Below are 20377 nucleotides of genomic sequence, written 5' to 3'. Positions count from 1 at the left end.
ATTTAAGGGGAAAAAAAAAAAGTACAAGCTGAATTTCACTTCAAAAAAAGGTATATTAAAAAGATAAAAGGATATTAAACTGCTATAAAACTTTAGGAAACATTTAGTGCTTTAATAGAGCTTGCAATTCTTCCTGTACATTGTGATACAAAAGCCTTATTCCTGAAAGCCTGGATTTTGTTCTGGATTTTTGCACTGAAACCTTACTGATATTTCTCTGTCAAACCAATAGTTGCTATCTATCCGTGCATGAACTCGCTGGCAATTTAGCTGATGGTCTACTCAGCTAAGTGGAACTTGCATTAAAGCAAGTGGGGCACCACCAAAACAAGGACTGGAGCTCAGAAGTACAGGCTGCTGAAGCACCTACACTGAACTAGCTGAAGATTGCATTGTAGTTACCAAGTACATTTGCACACATATCAAATATACATGTATGTATGTTCGTGTACGTGAAAGAAAAGTATACATTCACGTACAAGCACAACAGTAGTGTTGCTGTATAATTACGCCATCTGAGAGCATTAAAAGAAATGTGAGCCTAAGAAATACTGTCTTGAGTGGGATTTGGATCAGGCTGTGCATTATTGCAGACAACAAGCTCCAAGTTCAATTGCATCTTCTAGCTTTCCGGCATCACCTCACCACAACTAGAAAACTGTATGATGAATGGCCAACATGTGATCATCCTATGCTGGGGAAAAAGGAGAAGAAAACCTTCTCTATAAACCTCTGTACAGATAGTACAGCAAATGGCATTGATCAGATTTGAAGCAAAGCCTTCTGTGAAACACTTCAGCTCCATCAGGGCAGACAACTTTCAAGCTCTGCAGGTCTAACAGCCGCTCCTTGGTGAAGAGCTCACTACAACAAAAGGAGAGCACAGCAGCCACAGATAAGGACAGGGTGCCACTGTGTTTGGCTCATTTTCAGTACAGCTCTTCCATCTAACCTAATCTTATTATTTCTCCAGGCATGTGCAGAAAAGATACTCGCTGTAGGATTTTCAATTTCAGTAAAGAGATATAAAGCTAGAAGAGCACCATATGTTAGACTTCAATATTGGTTTTGATCACAATTACTCTGGGAAGGGATGATCCAGCCAAATTGCATTTGACTGCAGTAATGCCATAAACCCTGAAGGACCACGTAGATCACTGTAGTGTTCCTAGAGAAATAAGAACTATTAGAAACTGTGCTACCATTGGAGAATTGAATTTTCCAGATACAAAGAGCAAATAACGCAAACGACAGTGTAATTTGTGTACTCTCATACACGATTGATTCAGTGGATAACCTTTCTATCTGTAAGAAATAAGGTTAATTCATACTTGATTTTCAGAGAATTCACTCACAGAAAAGTAAACTGGATTTGAATGGTAATAAGCCGATTAAATAAAAAGGAAGAACAAAAGAAAACAGATTTGTAATTGAGGGTTATCAACATTTGTTTAGAAATTAGGGGAACTTACTAGAAAAGCCAACTGAATTGAGAAGCTCAGCAGTCTGAATATGAAAGTGGCACGGATATCTTCAAATCCAAGGTACTCAAGCCTTCGGTGTTGCAGGGAAGAAACAGGGAAAGACTTTCAAGCAGACTTTCGGCTGGTATGGGAGCTGGACTTAATCTTTTTGGTCCCTTCCAGCTAAGCCAGCTGCTCTCTTCTACTCTAGGATGGTATTTTTTTCCATGAATGAATGCACACCCAGTAACGCATCTACATTAGAAGGCTTTCAGTGAAAGCAAACAAACAAACAAAAAAAGACAAAAACTTACACAATGAAGAGGCCAAGAAAATAGGATATAGTAGGAATTGATGTAAAAGAATCATAGGAAGATTTTTAAGTCCAAACACGGTGATTTTTTTTTCTTTGATAGTTTTGCAATTTTTTTCATGTTACAAGTAGTAAGGATCAGGAGAGGAATGCTCTGTGATCACATGCAGAGCAAACAGGATTTGGGGAATGATAATCTAGATACCAAAGGCCATTTTGGACCTCAGGGTAGTATGAGAGGAAGAGTATCGACAGTGAAATAAATAATGTGAGGAACACAAGGGCACAAAAGAGGGAATCATGAAGTTTTCAACTCCATGTTATGGGCCACAAGAGTTAGACCCCAAGCTTTGAAATAAACGGCACACAAAATGGAATATTGCTAAGACGTATCTTTTAACCAGGATACTGCATACAATTAAAGAAAAATAAATTATTCATGTTTTCAAGAAAAGAATTTTCTGCCAGCCTATAAAACTTACTTCAGGGGCGTAGAGACGAAGTATTATTCCCATTGAATTTCCTTCCAAATGCATGAAAGCAGTGGAGAATGTGACCAAATTTAATATGGGTTTAACAAAAGGTAGCTTGTGACAAACTAACCTAAGAGATTACTTCATCAGATAACATTCTCCAAATGCTGTATATCTCATTAATCGGGATTAAAGCAGAGCATTCAGCAGCGTCACATGGGAACCTGTTAGCTAAGCTGCAACTAACACAGCAATTTTGAGATGGGTGAGCATCTGGTTCCAGGGGAGACAACAGCAGAAGTCCTGAAAACTTAAGTGATTATTACAGGGTCTTAAGAATCTTCTTGGAACTGATCTTATTAAACATTTTCCCCTAATAACTCTGTCGCCAGTATTAGGAATAGGCCGATAAGATAGAATACAATGGGGATAGAGATACTGGAAGAGAAGATAGACATCACACATAAGTAATTAGATGCTCTAAAAAATGAAGTAGCAGAAAGAGGAGAAAAATGCACTGAAGGACAGCACAAGGTCATGCACTCGGGGAATACAAGAGGTTCCCTATCATGCTGAGCACTTCCCAGTGAAAACTGCAAAGGAGAACCAGTAAGTTACAGTTAACTGCAACATCATCATAGTGGATAATGAACGGCATCTAGGTGAAAAAAAGCAAAATTGACCCTTGAACCAGAGCGTACCCCTGAGAAAGCAAGAGTATTACCAAAGTGAACGCTGATCATGTGCACAAATGAATGCAATGCATCATCATATTCAGCACACTGAGGAAAGAGGAATTTGACACAAAAGTACTCAAAAAGACAGACGAGCAGAAATGATTTTTAGTGCAAACAACGCTTATGCCTGCATCTACCCAGAAAATAAGGAGAAATGTGAGTGGCAGAAGCTCCACGCTTCCAAGAGCACCAAGGACAAAAGAAGACCCCTTGGTTTTAAGAAGGGGCTCAATATGTACTCCAGTGATGTTGTGGCTGCAGGAACGAGAACCACATGGGTGCCCCTTCGCAATCATAAGCTCTGAATATGTATTTGAAATTATGAATGTGAATCCGATTTGCATCCAAAGCCGTTTGTCACACCTCAGCTTCCAAATTTCAATCTCAGTATTAATTTCTACAAATAACCTTTACAAGCTCACTTCATGAAAGCTTCTCTCTCTTTTATTTTGTTGTTGTTAACAAACTGTTTGAGGATAGTGGACTTTTCAAGAAGAAAAAGTTACAACATCACACAACTCAGCAAGCGCTGAACATCTCCAGCGAATGCCTGCAGCACACGAGGAACCAATTCTCACTTACCATCTTTCACACTTACAATAGAATAAGCAAAGACCAGAATCCAGCATGGCCAGTTGGTATTATTGTTAGGCCTAACAGCTTAAACTGCTTTCATACTGTTATTTTAATGTATCTAAGAGCAAATAAATGGTTTTTCCACCATAAAGATCTGTCTGCTATTCCCAACAAAGACGTTGAAAATCCCAGTAAATCAGTAACCTAACCTCATTTAATAAAAATCTTGAAAAAGACAAAAATAAACCAATAGTCTTGAGCAACACTTCCCATATTTGGGAAGAATATTAAGAACTCTGCATCACAATTTTACAGGCGACTGCCTTGCTGGCAAAGCTATTACACCTGAGCAAATGTGACACAAGGTGACAATACAATTATTCCAACCAGTGATTTAGCACAAGTAGGTAACCATAAAGAAGCCACGGAGCCCCAAACTTCTTTACTGTCTGCCTATTCACTGTCCAAGGTAAGGCATGAAACATAGCAATTGGAACTAACTTTCTCCCTTTTGAGGCTTATTACAACAGCTGAGAGAGGAGCAGTTCATCATTAAGCAGAGTAGCACTCATTAAATTGCACTCTTATTTCATAGGGTTGTAACTGCAAAGCCACGTGGATTCTGTTCCTTTAACCTGAGCACTAACGCCATAGATAAAAATGCATCAAATAACCCCAGTTAACCAAAGCCCCCAGGGCAAGGAAACCTAAAGCAGTAGTTGCAAGTCAAGTGTGAGGAACTGGGAATTCATACACAAAGTCTCAAGCTCCCTGAAGTGCAACTCAGACCTGCCAAAGTCCACAGCTCATTAATATTAACATCATGAATTATTTACTCTGTTCCCCACACTATTAGCTTACCAGCTCCACCAATTAGACGACTTCATAGGAAGGAACAAAATACGGACCTAGAGTTAATCTTACACAGGAGGGTGTTATCCTCGTGTAATAGTGGGGCTTTCTTCTTCTGTATGAAAAAATGCACACACACACGCCTGTTTTTCCACCCAATGACACCTGAGATACAATACAACTGTTCTCCATACTAAATGGGATGCAATCATCAATAAAATCTAGTTTTATTATTATTATTTAAACTACGATTTGACCTTAGATTGATGGCAGCGTTGCAATGAGTGCTGTGCAAGGAACCTGCAGGAGTCTAAGAAAAACATTTAGTAAAATAAGACCAAGCAGTCCAAGTAGCATGCCAAGAATCAAAAAAAGAATTGTTACGCAGAAAAAGAAAAAAAAAAAAGTTAATGCAGAGTGTTTTCAAGTTAAGATCAAATAATACCATTGTGAAATAGACATTTATAAGATTGCCTGTGCTATGACAAAGAAGGGATTAGGAGGATAGAGGGTAACAGAAAGTATTAGCGGAGCAGTTACTGCATATCAACAAATGAGCCATGAATAAGGCTGTGAGCTTATGAAGCCCTGACTCAAAAACCTGCAGAAACGAGCTAAAAAGCAGCCCGGCATATCAGGCTGTTAGACAAGGGCTTCCCCAAAACAAACTGCTCTCAGGGCACACAGAAGAGCCACGACAGCTCCGTTTTGCAACAAGCACCAAATATCAGCATAAATAATTGACAAACAAACGCCAGGACCTTTTCTCCATCGCTGCAGGGAACCAGGCTGATGTGAAAGTGGCACGGAGGAAGCCCTGCTAAGCCATCACTTTCTGTGCCGGTTCCCCTTGCTCCAACACAACCAGCAGTTTGTGGCAGCGAATTCCCTGACCAAAACTGAAGAATAAACAAAATGCTGCCTCGAGGCAATCCTGCAGCTGATACAACCCCTGGGGAAAGGCAAAACACAAGAAATCGCACCGTCTCTCACTCGGTGGCACAAAGTTTGCCTGGCAGGGCTCTGCAGCAAGTTTTCCTGCCTGCTCTATGCGCGCAGCTCGCCACAACCCCCGCTGCTCTACTCAACCTCCAGCCCAAACCCGAGCCAACGCAGCACGGCAGCCATCCCAGCCCAAGGAGCAGAGGGAAAGAAATACCTTGGCACATCAGGCGGAGAGGCGCAGCGCTGCTCAGCATCCCCGCGGCCCGGCTGCGCTCGCACACAGCTGCACCTGATGGCAGCGAGCTGCTCTCGGAGAGCTGTGGGAGAGCAGTAAGCTCCTTACTGCTCAGTGCTGTGCGCTGCCTGGAAGGAGGGTGCCCGGTGCGAGATGGGAGCTCGCTTCAGTTATCCTCATTAAATTTGAAAAGCGTGTGCTGAAACGCCTGTTTGCCAAAGCCTGCACAGACTCGCATTTGAATGGTGAAAGACTGCATGGGAATATCATCAAGTTTATTGAAAGTTGGGCGGTCCATAGGAACACCCCCTCCGCAGCAAGCCCTGCCTGAGTTTGGGCTCAGCTTTAACGAGCTCTGTTCAGCAGGAGAAGTGCAACTGGAGCCTCAGCTGCAAAATGAAGAAATACCAGAGGGCAGCAGGGGGGTACCTGCCCTGTGGGACTGCTCTGGGAGCAAGAGCTGATGGCTGTCTCCTGAAGAGCCTCGGTGGCCAAAGGGGAGTCACAGCTGAGGCTGGGGACCTAACGATTATTAGTATTGTTAGAGTTGGAACAGACCCTTAACGGCCATCTGGTCCAGCTCCCCTGCAATAAACAGAGACACCTGCAGCTCCATCAGGAACTCAGAGTCCCCTCCTGATCTTGTGTGGTTCCAAGGACAGGGCATCTACCACATCTCTGGGCAACCTGTACCAGTGCCTCACATCCTTATTCTAAAAAACATTTTCCTCATATCCAATCTATACCTCTCCTCTTTTAGTTCAAAACCATTTCCCCTTGTCCTATCAGAAAAACCCTACTAAAGAGCCTGTCCCCTTCCTTCTTACAGCCCCCGTTTAGATACTGACAGGCTGCCACCATAGCATCATCCCTATCACAAAGCCATGCTCTTTCTTTCAAAAATATGAAAAAATATCACAGAACATCGGTTATTTGAGACCTTGTGCTGAGACTAAAATCACTGTTTTAAAAAATATATATACAGAATCATCTTTCACAACTGTCTCAAAGTTCTGTTCCTCATACACAAACCCTGCTCAAAAGGGTTACTCAGTAAGACATGCAGTTTTCTTTTTCCTTCAAAAGGATCTAACGAAACTAGATAAATGAGGCAAATTGGAAAAAAAAGAGTATTATCTTTGTCCTTAAAGACCAAGCTTATTATTGATATAAAAGTGCAGACTGAAAAATTCTACAATTTTAAGACATACATACATACATTTAAAAAAAAAAAACACAAAATTGAAGCTTTATTCTACCATCCGTCCATAAGCTTCACCTTTCCCTATGAAACACACCTGCCCACAGCACTGGCTCTCCTACCCTAGCAGCACTGCGTGCCCGTGTTCTCCAAGCACCAAGCCCAGCTCCTGCTGAACCACTGCCTGCTTTCTGCCAGCCCAGCATCAAAGGAATTCCTACAGGGAGAAAGCACAATACAGGAGAAACTGCTGCAGAGAAAAAAAAAAAAAAAAAAAAAACTTTACTTAGTGCAGATGAGTACATTAAATATTTAATATGGTACAACCACGTTATTGTTGTTAGTTTTGTATTTTCTTGGAACGTTATCAGCAGGAACTAATTCACCTTCTGGTCTGGGATAATTGAGAGCTTCACATATACAAGTTAGTTTAGAAGTGTGAAAAGCTGACAAATAATGATGGCTGATGTAAAAAACATTCATTACTTTCTTTATCTTCTGTAAGGATCCTATGTACCTCACCAACGTTGTTGGTATTCAAATGCTCTCCACTGACCTCATCTCTCTCATCAAGAGGGTCTGTCTGGCTTATAAAAGCCAGTTCAGCTCACCACTGACCCAGACCAACAGACCTGATGTAGGGCAAATCACAGAATGGCCGAGGTTGGAAGGGACCTCAAGGATCATGAAACTCCAACCCCCCGTCACAGGCAGGGCCACCAACCTCCCCATTTAATACCAGACCAGGCAGCCCAGGGCCCCAGCCAACCTGGCCTTGAACACCTCCAGGGATGGACGGGGCATCCACAGCCTCTCTGGGCAGCTGTTCCAGCACCTCACCGCTCTCTCTGTAAAGAATTTCCCCGACATGCAACCTAAATCTTCTCTCCCTCAACTTCAAACCATTTTCCCTTGTCCTGCAGTTATCTACCCTTTCAAAGAGTTGACTCCTCTCCTGTTTGTAGGCTCCCTTTAGGTACTGAAAGGCTGCAAGTCACCCCACAGCCTTCTTTTCTCCAGGCTGAACAAGCCCAGCTCCCTCAGCCTGTCTTTGTAGGGAAGGTGCTTCAGTCCCCTGATCATCTTCGTGGCTCCTCTGGACCCTCTCCAACAGCTCCCTGTGTTTCTTGTACTGGGGACTCCAGACCTGGACACAGTACTGCAGATGGGGCCTCACAAGAGCAGAGTAGAGGGGGACAATCACCTCCCTGTCCCTGCTGACCACCCCTCTGCTGATGGAGCCCACGATACCATTTGCCAAAAAAAGCTGCCGCATGGCTCTGATCCTACTCAGTCAAACATGGGTATAGAAAGGGAAGGTCTTCAGTACAGTCTCTTAAAAAATATACTTGTACGAAGTTACTTTCCATCTTCCAGCTATTTTAAACACCTTATGTGACACAAAGATCATTGGAAATAATGGAGTGAGTCTTTGCAAACTACAGACCTGGACATATGAAGGAGAAGCAGGCAAGTGGGATCAGTCAGCCCCTATCTACCCAAGCTCGGTCATGCCTACCAAAGCTGACTGACTCCTATGATGAAGTGCCTGGTCTGGTGGATGAGAAGACAGCAGCTGTCATTTTCCCTGACTTTTAGCAGGTTTTCAGCACTATCCTCCTCTGTGCTCTTGTATCCACATCAGGATGGTCAGAATGCAAAAAGGGAACAAACTGAACATCTGCTTGAACGGTGGGGCTCTGACAGGGCAAGAGGAGAGATAACAGGCACATACTGAGAGAAGGCAGCTCAAAGGGAAGTTAAGGGATGCCTCCTTCCCATCGGGACAGCAAACTTGTGCAGCCCTGGTCCTCACACCTGATGAGACAAAGCCCAGGGCAGCCTGCTCTGAGTGGGAAAATAGGCCAGAGAGCCTTGAGGTCCTTCCCAGTGTAAGGACCCTAGTCACCTTTGGTACCACCTACAAATTACACACTAACATAAGCAGGAAGTGATTTCTTTCATCACTGAGGAGCTGCTAAATAAGACTGGGAGACAACAGCTACTACTTAAGAAAGAAAGCAGCATCGTTAGATCAAGTCCTCAAGTTATCAACATACACATTTCTAGTTAAAAGCAAGACCACAGCCAGACAGAACAGCTGAAAATACTCGTGCTTTTAAGATTTTGACTAGCTTAGTTGAGGCAAAGTCAACTCCTTGCAGCTGTATGGGTGTCAATCAGTTTCAAGAGACAAACCTGACCAGAGAGGTTGTGGATGCTCCATCCGTAGAGGCATTCAAGGCCACCCTTCTATGATGATTTGGTATTGGATAATTACATCAGACAAAACACAGATGTACGTGCACAACCATCCCAACTGATGTTGTTCCTGCCCTTTGTGGTGGTTTCGGCACCAAGAGGCAGGGCGTAAGGCACAGCACAGGGCAGAAGGAGCTGAAAACACACGGTGCAAAGAAAGACCTGCAGCCTGCCCATCTGCTCACAGGGAGGGATTACAGCAGCCCCACGGAGCTGTCATACCCACAAATCCAGGAGGAACAGTAATTGGTTTACTCAAGTTTGTTAGCGACATAATTCCATCACAAATGCCTCTCAAGGAGAGTTCATTCATGGCGCTAATTTTGGTCTCTTTTCAACACGCCGTTTGTTCTGTAGCACTATAAATATTACGTGAATGAAAATCAAGGGAAATGGCTGTTCTGCACTCCAGCATTTTATTATTAGATACGTTTCTCAAAAAAGCCCACAAAGCTAATTGTATCCACATTTACATAGCTCCTTTCAGAAAGTGTACTGAGGACTCTTCGTAGAGCATCAAATCACAAATCCGTAGCACTGACTACATGCAAACAATCCAATATATTCCGTATGCAGCTGTGAGAACTGCCATAAACATTTATATTCATGCCGGTTCATCTGTGCTGGGATTAACTGAGTGAGAAAAGCTGGCCAAGGACACCTATTTAAAGATCCAGCGGGTTTAAGTAGATGGAACCGGCGCACTAACTTCTCATCTAAAGTACGGCACAGCTAATGACTACATAACCTGCAATTCTTTCTGCAAAGGTAACATTTTGTGCAAAATCCCTCCGTGTCATACCAAGGAAATTGTGTTTGATGGGCAAGGAGGCCTTTAGGTGGAGGAGCCCTGCATCCTTTTGCAGAGCTAGCGGGGAAAGGAGCATGCTGCAACACGTGGCCCTTGGCACAGGGCAACGTGGGCATGCTTACAGCCTGGTAGGGACCCGGTAAGGTCTGCATCTCTGTGCAGGCTCAGAACTCAGTCCAAGGCTGAGAAAGTCAGCACTCCCTACCTTAAACCAAGTTAATCCCAGGGACTAAGGCCCAGAGGAGCCCGCTTTCTTCCAGTCGCCTCCTACGTCCTTCACAACGAGAAAACTGGAATACCCACCCAGATCGGGAATGGAGATGCCTCTCATTCCCCTCTTAGGAAACAAAACCAAACGCACTTCCAGGGTCAGAAAACAAAAAGAACGCAACTTCGATTTGCATGAAAATGCTTTGAGAACCAGGATATTCACAATTCATGCAGACATCCCTCACCTCTGCTACTGAATCCCTGACAGCAAAGCAGGCTTTAATGGGGCTGCAAAGACAGATTAAGAGATAACTGCTCAGTAGCCTGGTGATCAGGCTCTTTCAAGTACAACACAGAGAAAGTCCCAGGACTGAAACTCCTTCTGCTGGCACGGTTCACAGAGAAAATGGGAGCTCTCCTTAGCCACTGGAAGAAAGAGGATAAAAATCCTTCTGCACTCCCTTTGTTCATTTTAAGCCAACACAAGTTTGGAACACCAGTATACGTCCAAGCAATTAAAGCACAAAAAAGAACCAAATTACCGAAGTCACAGTCCCACAGCTAGTGAGAATTGTGACACAATTCTCTCTTCACCCTCGGAATGCCTGAGAAAGGTTTCCCAGAAGGCCTCTGTCAGGTAACACAGTAGTGACAACATCTGGCAACACCCACATGCCATGGTCATGCCCCAGGAACCCCCTGGCAGTCCAAATGCCTACACACTTCTATCACTTGGTCAACAAGACACAAATACCAGCTGTGAAGACCAACACACGAAGCCAACAGATCCATAGCCACGTGCCATGGGCCTGGCTTCCCTCACTACCATACCAACAGAGATGTGAGCAGCTGAGATGCAGATACTTATATATCACTCACCCAGTTAAGCACTTTGAAAGGTGAAAGACTCTCTTGAAGAGATTCCTCTTTTGCCCTATCTGAACATCAGAAAACACTACAACGTTGTATACTAAGCGGTACAGCATTATACAGTAAAATACCCAATAAATTTATTTTTCTATACTGTTACACAGTATTTCGCCATTATATTCTGATTTTCACAGCTCACCACACACACAGCCCTGATTGCTACATACTGAAGACTAAAACTGGAACTATACGCTTTTGCTATCTGACCTGGATTAATTTTCCCCCGGGAAATAATAGCAGCCTCAGTTCAGACATTGACACTTCTGCTTGGATCCTCAAACGAATTCCCCTTCCAGCCAGGACCACTTCATTTCAGCAGTCTCATACACCATGGAAGCTAACGGAAGGCTCCAAGACAACTGCATGCTAGCTCCTTGTCAGGCAAGGCTAATCCTGCAGATTAGAGACGTAAATCCTCCGGTTCCCTTGGGTCCTAAACCCCTGCCATTGCAGAAGAAAATGTAGTTCCTTTTAATAATCTTTTGAGAGAAAAAATAAACTGATTTGCCCATTCATTATTACAATCTACATCAAAAACATGAGAGAAGATGATCTAAGGGCACCAATCTATGTGCCAATAGCTCCCAGACTCCAACCATGAACACCTTGTATGTTAGCTCCATGAACTCCAGGATCACGTTTCCTTGCTGCCTGCACAGAACCTGCAACCTCAGCCCTATCCTCTGTCCCCCTGCTGTCACTATGCAGCTGCTCTCAATAAATGGCAGTGCTGGAGTTCCTAGTGGGAGTCTTGAAACTCCATACAGGCAGAAGATCTAGACCACTCCTTGTTCTTCCCCACAAAATCAAGTTTTTTCCCTAAATTTAGAGAAGTATCCCTATTAAAGGCTATCCCCAAAGCCTGTGGGCACCATTTGGCAGAGTTATCTGCTCCTTTGCTTGAACACAAATCTGAGCTTGCCTCTTTGTACCCTGTTCATAGCTTCTCCAATTCTTCCTCGTCTTCTTCAACTTCTTCCTTTGGCCCAGGTTGTTTTTCCCTCTCAAAAGGGAGAAGCATTAACCTATGAGCTTCAAAGAGAAAGATGCCACAAACAAGCACCCTCAAATGCATCTAAACTGCAAGTAGCTCATAAAACACATCTGATAGAAAGAATGATTCACTGTTCTCCAAACCTTTTTCTCAACTCTGGATCAAGGCTGATTTTCAGAACACTTTCAGCCACTTTTCCAAAAGCATAAATTGTAGCTTAACTGCAAAGTTGCTCTTTTGCTTCCACTTTTGGATCACTGCTTGGAGTTACTTTTTCCCTTTTTTTTTTTCCCCTCTCTGAATAATTCATAGCATTGTATAATGGCTTGGGTTGGGAGGGATCTTAAACATCATCCAATTCCACTCCACCCTGCCATGGGTTGGTTGCTCCCCACCAGGTCAGGTTGCTCAGAGCCCTATCCAACCCGGCCTTGAGCACCTCCAGGGATGGGGAACCCACAGCTTCTCTGGGCAAGTAAACATTAATGTTAAAGATGGGGATCTGGAAATATTTCATTTCCAGCTAGAGTTCTAGAGCTCTGAATATATTTTATTTTGAAACAAAAACCACTAAAAAGAAGACCTTGTCACCAGAACAACATAATGGCAGAACTGCCATTTTTTTGACTTGCTGTACACAAGGACAAAGTAAGCAAGCAGAAAGCAAATAATTACCTTTCCAGCGCCAATAAGCTTATTGCACACGTGGCTGGAGTGGACTGACTTGAGCTAGGATGAGTGGAAAGGATGTGGGCATTCTGGCTCATCCCCATTGCCCATAGCAAATCACTGAGCACTCAATTTCCAGGTTCTTTTTGTTCTTCCCTAGCGTTGGCAGTATGTCCTTCTTAAAATTCTCTGCAGGGCTGGCATTTATTTGCTGGTTGAAAACTCTTGATTGTTTGGATGCATTTCACGCAGTAGAAGAAAAAACATGCGAGTGTCTATAAAACATTTCTCACTTTGCTTTCCAGTTGAGGGCAGAAGATTGTAACCAACTACTGCCTTCAACTTCACCTCTTGGAATCATTTCAATGTTAATGCATTATTATGTGATAGACTTTGAGCAAGGGTCAAGTAGCTCTTAGAAGAAGTAGTATTGAGAAAGTTAATGGAAACATCTTCAAATTGTATTGAAAAGAACAAAGAGTGGATTAAGAACACCTTCAAGTATTCCCCAAATTCATTTTTATGTTCTTTCAGGTCTTATAGGAAATGAGATAAAAGATTTCAGATGGCATTGAGATTTTTCTTAAATGTATTATACAGAAAAGACAGAGGTAATTGCCATTCTAGTTTAAAATCTTCCCCAGATAACCCCCTCAACCCCTTTTCATCTCCATGTGCTGCTCTCCATCCCACTCCTAATTTTCATGCTTAAGCACTGCAGCGCTGGATGGACCAGCCCCAGAGACGAGCACAGCAGTAAGCACCATTGGTGTTAAACCAAAATGAATAATTTAGGAACAACCACTTCTATATAGTTATGATCCTTTTTTTTTTTTTTTTTTCCTTCTCCCAACAGAGAGAAGTGAAAGAGCAAGAGGAAGGTGGGTTATTGTTAGGCTTTAGTGAGTTTCTGATCAAAACCTCTGCTAACTGCAACTATTTTGGAGGTTGTTGTAACAGACAGTAACTTATCAGAAGCCTCCTTGCTAGGTATTCTCCCATGAAACAGCACAAGGCAGGATCCTGCCACAGCACTCTGCCACTAGTACAGGTTTTCGGCATCCAAGTCTCATGCTCGTGCTGTCTCTCATGGCACTGTATGTATGAAGCTACTTCACAGATTTACCTGGAGATAGACAACAACAGATTAAAAAGAAATGAACAAACAAATAACAGAAACAAATAAATAAAAGCTAGAAAAAGACAGGAAAACCCAGCAGTGAAAAAGATTGGGTGTATCCTTTAGGACCTGGTGCTGTCCCAGCTCTTCTCTGCCTGAGATCTGACCTTGGAAGCACAACAAAGGAGCCACTTGATGCTGGACACCAGGTTTAAAGACATGGCTGACTCAGGACACCTCCTGTCAATCCATAACAGGCCATGCACTGAGACTCCAGGCTGAAGGCAGGCTGCAGAAATGAGGATTTGGATGTGCTAGGGATATGAATGTGCCCAGGACAATGGGTGCTGGAAAGCCTTATGGTCCCTAGTATTGCTCACTCAACCAGGCTGAGTTATGCCACACACAGGAGCAGTAAAAACCTCAGAACCTATTTACCCGATGGTAACTCAGTTGTAATAGCTATAATACCCTCAGTATGCTATTCAAAACACAATAATTGATCTAAATAACATACTTGCTAGGCTTGGTCGTATCTGTAATGTCTATGACATCAGCAGGTCAACACGAACCACTGAATAGCAAAGCCAGCCCAGCTACAGCCACAATACAGATGATCTTGCAAAATCCTCTGCTGCTCTGCTCGTCTATTCTGTTGTGTCTGATAACAGATTAAGAATAATGACAAATCATATTTAATAAATTCAAAGCGTGAAACGCTTGAACTAGCTTGCATTCTTGCAGATTATTATAACTGATCTTCAATATCACATTGTTACCAGTCTTCATAGAACAAGACAGCAGCTCACTGATAAGGGAAAAAAAAAAAAAAAAAAAACACAAAAAACATACTTCATTTGCATTGTAGCAAGTTATAGTTACCTAGAAATAAATATTTCCTCGTTGATCATTCAGACCCAAACTTAATTTCAATGCAAAGTCACAATCTTCAACTCCAATTCTTACTTCTCACCCTTCCAGCTGAAATGTCACATCTGCCTTTTTGACTTGCAGAAGTACACGTCACTGACCAACAGGAACACCAGCACCCCAGGGAGTTTTCTCATTTTAAAGCATTCCTGATTATTATTTTCAAGTGAGACTAGCACTTAAGATTTATACAAGCTGGATGAACAACATGTACATTCTGTATAAGAGAGCATTAACTTTTTAAAATCATAATGCTATCAAAAACTGAGTATAAATACCACTGAGTATAAATAGATACAAACAAGCAGTCATAACCACTAAAGTACAAATAGAGATCTATTCACAACGGTAGCCCTTATTCCTAAATATCCACAGACTTTTTCTAAAGGGAAGAATTTCTCATTGCTTTAAAAACTACATAAAACCTCTTACAACAGTGATAGATGAGTCTGTGCAGAAGAGTAACACATTAGTTTTCAGCTGCTTTTGCCTAAGGACATGTGGTCACAGTGGAGAGACGAACTATTTTGGTAATTCAAGTAAAAAAAAAAAGTAAGAGTCTCAACCTAAAAATGAATTTGAGTGTAAAGGCAATGGGTAAGTGAATTTTAAGGATAGCATAGGAAATGTCAATGAATAACTTGCATCTGCAGCTCAATCAGTACACTGCACTAGTCCATGGTAATTTTAACTCTGGCAGAACTGTATTTACATCATGTTACTTTGAGCTTATATACCTGATTACAGCCATCACTCCAGTGCCACGTTCCCACTGTCGAATGGGACAAGACAAAGGGCAGCTGTACCCTCCTACTCCTCCCTATGAGAGCCATCGTATGGCAGTGGCATCCGTGAAAATACTTCCATCTTACACACCCCAGCACATCCATGACATTTGCTGTCCATACAGGTAGCTAACTTTTATCCAGCATAAAAAAAGGAGCATTTTCATTCCCCTGCAGGAGCGCTCAGCCTCGCTTACAGATGATATGCTGCCTTACTGGCTCATCCAAAAAGTTGGCCTGTTCTGACTGCACAATTTATATTATCTACTGCAAGATAACTTTGTCATAGCTTTGCTGCTCATTACCTGGAACCCATCATATTGTCTTCCACTGCACTGCTTTACGGACCACTCAGTTTCACAGATTAAAACCAGTCATAGCGAGGAATGAAAGTTGACTTTTTCCCTCTTAGATAATAAGAAGTTTTCTTTGGGAGGATTCAAAGGTTTCCTTCACAGCATAAAGTAACGGTGATAAAATCAGACAGAAACATCACACAATAAAAAGATAAAAACCAGAAAACAAAGGGATTGCCATGGATGGAATGAATAATTAACAGCATGTGTGCACAGCTGTATCCCCTCAAACTTGACCCAGCCTCTCACACTGACTTTACCTTCAGGACCAGGTGGAAGCCTGCAGAAATAGATTGTCCCTTATTTGCCAGTGCCACGTTTACTATTTTTTAGGTCTTAACATGCAATGGAATTTTGGATACGAGATCTGAATTGCTCACTGCCCTCCAAAGAAAAAACACTAAACCGAAGAAATCCTTTAGTTTGCAAATAAACGTGGTGCTCCAGCATAATGACTTTGAAACAGCTCTTTACATGAATTTCAATCTGCATCTTAGAGTTTGGATCAACAACAGCACCTACAAATCATCATGTCATAAGAACAGAAGCAACAATAACTTGTGTGGACTTGCGTCCACTCACTGTTTTTTAAACCAAAATTAACTTGTAATACAAAATACTCTCATTCTTCACCTGTGGAAATAGTTCACTCACCTTTCAGAAAGTTACTTATAAAAGGAAAGAGTATGTCACCATGTTAGCTTGGGACGAGTCTTTGGGTATGGTTATAGACAGGCTGGACCAACTGAGGGGCAGGTGCTTTGTGGGAGACAATGACAGCAGCAACAACCAAGATCTTCCAACCCAAGCCATTCTATGAGGAAGAAACATACTCAAGAACAGGAAAGGCAGAGGCAGTCTTGCTAAGGAAATATCTCTCTATGACAAAGGCACCCTGATAACCCTCTCCAGTGCTTGAGAAAGGATTGTAGGCACTGCTGAAGGTATGCATATACAGCATTTTAACTTGGGAGTGTTATTTCTCTGCAGCCACTGAAAGCTCACACTTCTGGGCCTGGTGGATACTAATGCCAGTGGTTGAGTATTTCCCAGAATGCGCCTTCATTTCAGAGCTCCATTAGCACTATATCCTGCGAGACGGTGAGATACAAAAGCGTGTGGTCAAGGATGGATTCAACAGAGTTATTCAGGAAAGCTTTAAAAAGGGAAAGATCATGGAGAAAAAAAACACATTTGTGCAAATGCGGGGAAAAAAAAAAAACCTGCTGCAAATGTTAAAACAGAGACCAGATTCCAGGAGAGTTTTTGCCATGAAGCATTAAGAGAAAAGCATGGTTTACTGATTTACAATTACGGCCCCTTTCTTGAAAAGTTGCAGTGGTGGAGACCTTGCAAAGAGCACAGAAAAGCACAAACACTTCTAGGTGCAATGCCTCATTCTTCATCCCTGTGGCCAAGCGCCAGCGCTGCCACAGGAGCTCCCATTGCTTCCGAGTTCAGAGCATCCCTCCCCACACAGGCACTGCCTCTGGAGCTGGCACAGCCCTCACCTGATATGGCCTTAGGGCTGCTTAAAATTAACGACAGCACTGAAGCTGTACCAGGCATCTCCGGGGACAGTTTGTACTAACACAGCCACGTCTTTCTACAATCTGAACAGTGTTTTTGGAAGGTCGGGGGGAGGGGGGCATTTAGTACTCTGTGTTTTCAGAAGCCAGTTAAAAAGGATCCCCGAAATGGATTATACTTGCTGAAGCTCAGGATGCACATTCTCTCTTTCTCACACACACAGCAGCAATACTCCGCACAGACTTGGGGATTACGGACACCAGAAGTGCAGCTTTCTTCTTCTGCTGTTACGCTCAGAATAAAAGACTTAAGCAGCTTCTGCGCCGCTTCAAAACCACACTGCAAGGGAATCATGTGCACCGTGCAGATTACTGAGGGGTTCCTTGTACAAAGCAGCTTTATCTGCCTCTTAGGGCATCTCTCTGCAAAACACAGCCCTGAAGTTGCTGCAGAACACTAGAGCCACAAGAAGCTTTTGCAGGGGTTCTGCACCAACTCATTTGCTAATGTTCTCTGATGCCTGATCTGAGCCTGGCCTCAATCTTCTTTTAATGAAAGAGGAAGGCTGGGATACTTTATCAGCTATTATTAGCTCTTAGCACCTGTTGGTGGAAAACAAAGCGAACCAAAGCAGAGCCTTCTATTTCTCAGGCTTTCCCACAGGCATATAGGATATTTTTCAAGAAATCAACATATGTAAAAAATAACAATAAAAAATATCAAACAGAACTTGGTAACAGCCTAGCAATGCCTACAGCAATGCCCGGGACAGGTATGGTCATTCCATCGCTCTGCAACCAGCAGTCGGGATGAACCTTAGATGAACATTAAAAGAAAAAAAAATGTTTAATGACTAGTATTTGCACTTAGGAAACTCAATTTTAGCTCCTCTATCTTTGGCTGGAGTTCTTGAGGCGATTCTATCACCAACCTTGGTGATTCGATGATTAAGGCGGCCACCTGCTTTTCTGCCACTGACTTGCAGATCTATATGTGACACAAACTATTTTTTATTTTTTTTTAACCCCCTTCCCACCCCCCACACACAGGCTCCATTGGTCTCAGTTATTAACACTGCTACCTCCCACCAGATTATGATACCTCCACCCTCCCTGCCAGCAGTCTCTGCAGCATTGCACTCCAGGCAGGGCAGGTCCAAGGGCACAGGGAGGGTTGCTCACAGCTGATGAAGGAGAAACCAAGAGGCAGCCTGAAGATCACCCAGGCAGTGAGTAAATAAACTCAAAGCAGGAGCAGGGGCCAGCAGGGCAAAACTGCCAACACTGAGCAATGAAGAGGCTTAGCTTCCACTTCTGAAAACGAACACTCATTTCCTCAGGTCCATTTTAGTCAACAAGCAAAGAATCAGATTTTTTTAGTTTGGGGAAAAAAAGCTTTTGCATTAAGTGTTTACTAAAGGATGGGCTAAAACATCTGATGACTAGAAAAAAAAAACACAAACAAACCCTCAGTAATGTGTGACTGCTTGCTGTGCTCCATAACCTGACAACTACCAGCTCTAGGGTAAGCAATACATGTGTAAGGGCATTATGTATTGCAAGTTCAGATTGTGTTGGCTAGATAAAGCAGTTACATGCATTGCAAGTACAGCACAGATTGTGCTTTCAGCTTCATTCTACTCACATTATGCAGCCTGAATAATTTAGGGAACGAGTGATTCACAGCAAAATTCACAAAGAATTTTGAACTATGTAGGAAAGCATGTATTTTAAGATTGAGAGAAGTTGCAACAGCTTTGTACAATGCTTGTTTTCGTTTACTTTTCCCCACTTCGTTTGTGATCAGCTGCAGGAACCCTACTTTTCCACTTGCCTACTTATATAAAGGTGTACAGAGAAAATAAGGAACTTTCCCACAAGAAATCCTCCAGTCTCAGCAGAGAGGTGTTATTTTTACACAGAAATATTCCTGTCAGAAAAACAAGTTTTCTAAATATATTAATCCCTGCTGTTTATAATTTGCACTGTAAATTATAATCATCAACAATTTTCACCTGGCTGTCTCTTGGTAAAACACTAATTAAAATCAGAGTCTGAAATAGGGCTGGGTGAACCTCACTGCCCCTGAGTTGTCAGTGCCTTTTACATTCACTGTCACCTGATTCACAGAAAGGCTTGAGTAGAGGATGGCCACCATTTCCCATGAAACACTCTCTACAGGAACCTTCCAATCCCTAACCCAAATGAGGATTTACATAAGAACAAGCATTACAACCACAGTGTATCCAAGTCATCTGGATGCTTCTCAATTCCATACCCAAAATCATATAGGCAGTAGGGCACACACACAGACAAAAGCACTAAGATTTTAGTGTCATAAGGCTGGAAAAGCCCTCCCAGGTCACCCAGCAGAACCCCATCCCACCCTCGTGTCCCTCAGTGCCACATCTCCACAGCTTTGGAACACCTCCATGGTTGGTGACTCCCCCACCTTTTTGGGCAGCCCATTCCAGTGCCTGACCGTTCTTTTGGAGAAGTAATATTTCCTAACATCCAACCTGAACCTCCCCTGGAACAGCCTGAGGCCATCACCTCCCATCTTAGTGCTGTTACCTGGGAGCAGAGGCCAACCCCCACCTCACCACCACCTTTTTTCCCAATGAAGTCTCCCCTGTGCCTCCTCACCTCCAGACTGATGAACCCCAGCTCCCTTGCTGCTCCCTATAAGACTCGTGCTCCAGTCCCCTCACAGCCCCATTGCCCTTCTCTGGACACGCTCCAGCCACATCCTCTGATCTCCTCTCCTGATGCACCACTGTACGCACATCCATATTTCTCAATAACACGCTTTAAATGCTTAGGATTTGTCACTATCTATTACCACCTATAAAAGTATCCGAACCACAACAAACCTCCCACTCTCTACTAAAGAGTCCCTTCTGTTGCAGTGCTTTCAGAAATAACACAGTGTTTTGAATAATAGCGTTGATCCCCTATGACTGCTGGAAGTAGTACCAGCGTTTGT

At 42.9% G+C, this 20377-nt stretch overlaps 1 protein-coding gene across 6 annotated transcripts in view; it reads right to left on the bottom strand.

The window, feature by feature from the left end:
• PCDH15 (protocadherin related 15) overlaps positions 1 to 20377 on the bottom strand; it is a 566546-nt gene that overhangs the window by 354023 nt on the left and 192146 nt on the right. The window contains exon 1 of one of the 6 annotated variants that reach the window (XR_002117520.2): positions 5574 to 5842. The exons of the other annotated variants lie outside the window; for them this stretch is intronic. The gene's annotated coding sequence lies outside the window, so the exon portion shown is untranslated. Of the gene's footprint in view, positions 1 to 5573; positions 5843 to 20377 lie in introns of those variants that run through there. 6 annotated transcript variants of the gene reach the window in all.

The sequence above is a fragment of the Meleagris gallopavo genome, chromosome 8, assembly GCF_000146605.3.
Source record: "Meleagris gallopavo isolate NT-WF06-2002-E0010 breed Aviagen turkey brand Nicholas breeding stock chromosome 8, Turkey_5.1, whole genome shotgun sequence".
NCBI lineage: Eukaryota > Metazoa > Chordata > Aves > Galliformes > Phasianidae > Meleagris > Meleagris gallopavo.
Note: the sequence above shows the minus strand (reverse complement) of the source record. Positions and strands in the feature narration are given on the sequence as shown.